The 3270-nt window shown below is 47.6% G+C and overlaps 1 non-coding gene across 1 annotated transcript; it reads left to right on the top strand.

The window, feature by feature from the left end:
* The first annotated feature begins 1623 nt into the window (after nucleotides 1–1623).
* LOC114611520 lies at nucleotides 1624–1749 on the top strand. The gene has a single exon (XR_003709848.1). It is a non-coding gene; the product is annotated as a small nucleolar RNA SNORA17 (small nucleolar RNA).
* Nucleotides 1750–3270: the final 1521 nt, after the last annotated feature.

The raw sequence follows: 3270 nt of genomic DNA, 5'->3' as shown, positions 1-3270 counted from the left end.
AAATAGAAGTAAGCCAGTATTAAGTACCAGCTCCCCCTCTGTAATGCCACCAAAAGCTTACTTAGATTTCAAGTGGAGTCCCAAGCTGCTCTGCGGGTGTGACTCACTGCAGAGCTCCAGACCTTCTGGCTTCTGGCAGCAGCAGTGTGTTGAAGAAAGTTGTGCTGGGAAGGTTATACAAGAGATTCATTCACAGTAGACCTGAGACTTGAGAGACAGCACGTAGGCCAGAGGAGAAATGGGGAGTGTTAAAATCAATTTTGTCATAGTGAAAACAGAAGGGCCGAGCTATTCTTTTGAAGACAAACTTTTAGAAGGGGAACTTAGAAATCTTTAGACAGAGACAAAAAAAATTCAATTTTAATTGGTAAGAAAGTTATTTTGTGGTTTTGAAATAACCAGGCTTGGGTCCTTGTTTTCCTTAAAAATTCATTTAGTCTTTCAAGACTTCCCAAGAAGCCCGGAATTTAAACAGATAGAGGAATCTTTATGTGTAATTGTTTACAGCCAGCCTATTTATACTGAGATTTGAAGATATGTATTCTTTGCCTGGTGCCAGAAAAACTGGAGTCAGTAATACCTACCCTGAGCTCCCCCTCTTGCACACACCCCAGCCAGCAGGCTGTTTACCTTCCCTGGCTAATAGAGAGAGGAAGTTCCCAGTGCATTTTCCTCCCTTCAGTGTGGAAGCTGTAGATAATGAGGCTGAGAAGACAGAGATCCTGATGTGACATTACCACCTCACCACCGTGGCCTTACAGTGACACTGGTTTTGTGTGCCAACTTTATACAAGCTGGAGTTATCACAGAGAAAGAAGTCTTCCTTGAGGAAACGCCTCCATGAGATCCAGCTAGAAGGCATTTTCTCAATTAGTGATCAAGTGGGGAGGGCTCATTGAGGGTGGTGCCATCCCTGGGCTGGTAGACCAGCTGGTTCTATAAGGAAGCAAGCTGAGCAAGCCAGGGAAAGCAAGCCAGGAAGTAACATCCCTCCATGGCCTCTGCTTCAGCTCCTGCTTGCTGATCTGCTTGAGTTCCTGTCCTGACTTCCTTTGGTGATGAACAGCAATGTCGAAGTGAAAGCTGAATAAACTCTTTCCTCCCTAACTTGCTTCTTGGTCATGATGTTTTGTGCAGGAATACAAACCCTGACTAAGGCACGAACAGTTTTTGGTTTTTGTTTTGTTTTGTTTTGTTTTGTTTTGTTTTGTTTTGTTTTTATAAGTAGACCCACACAGACAAAAAAAGTAAAAGGAAGTAAATAATTAAGGCACATGACTTTCGTAGGGGTTTCTGAGCAACTGAAGATCAGAAGAAAGGGACCATATAGTACTGGAGTTCCCACCCCTAATGGTCCTGTCTCTGCATATACCCTGCTCCAGGACCCCTCTCCTCTGAGACAATAATACATACCTATTTTTCTAGAATTCAATGCTTCTAAACCTCAAACACACTGTCAAGGTGTTTCTTTCCTCAGTGACATAGTCTAGTTGAATTTAAATTCCTTTTGTTTCTTAGTTCTGCTAAAATTTTAGAGCCTGTAATTTCATGCAGCAGGAAGAACCCTCTGCAAGCTATGCCATAAATTGAAATCTCTCCAGAGATTCCTTTTAGGAATAAACAACTGCCCCTAGAGGCTTTGCAGGTGTGGCTACTGAGCCACACGTGTGTCCGCGCTGAGAGGAGGAAGGCTACATCTACGCTAGGTGTTCTGATCTGTGAATGTCAGAATGATTAGTGCCTGTCTTAGTTAGGGTTTTACTGCTGTGAACAGACACCATGATCAAGGCAACTCCTATAAGGACAACATTTAATCAGGGCTGGCTTACAAGTTCAGAGGTTCAGTCCATTATCATCAAGGCACGAGCATGGCAGAATCCAGTCAGGCAAGGTACAGGAAGGAGGAGCTGAGCTCTACATTTTGTTTTGAAGGCAAATAGGAGAAGACTGGCTTTCAGAGAGCTAGGATGAGGGTCTGAAAGCCAAAGCCTACAATGGCACACTTACTCTAACAAGGCCACACCTACTTTAACAAGGCCACACATCCTAATAGTGCCACTCCCTGGGCCAACCATATTCCAGCCACCACTGTAGCCTAACATTCCCTGAAAAACACAAGCCTGAGATGACTAGCAGTCAAGTGCCAACGGGCCCAACAGGGAGCTAGCCTGAGACAACTACCACAGTCTGGTGCTGTGCAGGTTCTGGGCTTGAGTGAGCCTGAGACAGACACTCAGACAAGCCTGTGCAGGAGCAAACCAGAGGGGGCCCAGACAGGGAACTAGCCTGAGATGACTACAAGTCTGGCATGGCATAAGCATGGGAGGGATGACCATGCTTGAGATTACCCCTGCCCAGTGCCATAATGCACAAGCTGGGCATAGCACATCTGAGATCATTCCTGAGGTGACCACAGACACTCAAGAGACCCTGGGTACCACCAAGAGGAGCAAGTGCATGATATAGAAATGGTAGAGAAAGAGAAACAGAAGGATGTGGGCACAATGAAGAGAGGAAGAACTGGAGACTCAAGGGTAGTGAGGAACAGCTGATGTGAGTAGCCTGTGATGACACCTGGGAACATGGTGGGGTCCTGGCCTGTGCTGCCACTGGGGACACATTTAGGTACATGGTCCTGCAGCAGTATCCGGAGTCTCTTACTACCAAAGGTCAGGCAGACATCCCTTGTCTGAGCTGCTGCCTGGGAAAATATGAATGACTGAGTGCTAGGCTGAACTGACCCTACCCTCACCTGGGCATCATGAGAGAGCTGGTCCTGGGGGCTTAAGAGCAGGAGAGTTGACCCTGGCCCTAGCCAACTGTAGTACTTGGGAGAATGGCCCAGCACATTGCAGAAGTTTTAGGTAAGATAGTCCCAAGAGGATGAGCAGGAGAGCTGGCCCTGTCACTCATTTCCTATGTGGTGGCATAGACAAGAGAGATACACTCCTCCCCACTTGCACCTTTGGCAGACTGGAGACCTGGCCCTGGGGTCATGAAAGCAGGAAAGCTGGCCTTATACCTTAGCAGCTGTAGTACTCAGTAGAGCAAGCAAGCAGGCCCCAAGGCATGAGCATGGGAGAATTGGCCCCATCACTTGTTGCTGTACAGGGACATGGGTGAGGGGGTGATGCAACCTCCATCAGGAAGGAGAGCTGGCCCTGAGGTCATCGGAGCAGGAGGGCTGACCCTGCCCCTCACCTACTGTAGCACTCGGGAGAGCAGGGCCTGCACTGTGCCTGGGCAGCACAGTAGAGCTGGACCTAGATG

The sequence above is a fragment of the Grammomys surdaster genome, unplaced genomic scaffold, assembly GCF_004785775.1.
Source record: "Grammomys surdaster isolate TR1022 unplaced genomic scaffold, NIH_TR_1.0 126113, whole genome shotgun sequence".
In the NCBI taxonomy this organism is placed as follows: Eukaryota; Metazoa; Chordata; class Mammalia; order Rodentia; family Muridae; genus Grammomys; species Grammomys surdaster.
The sequence above is the reverse complement of the archived record's forward strand: the minus strand, read 5'-3'. Positions and strand labels throughout refer to the sequence as shown.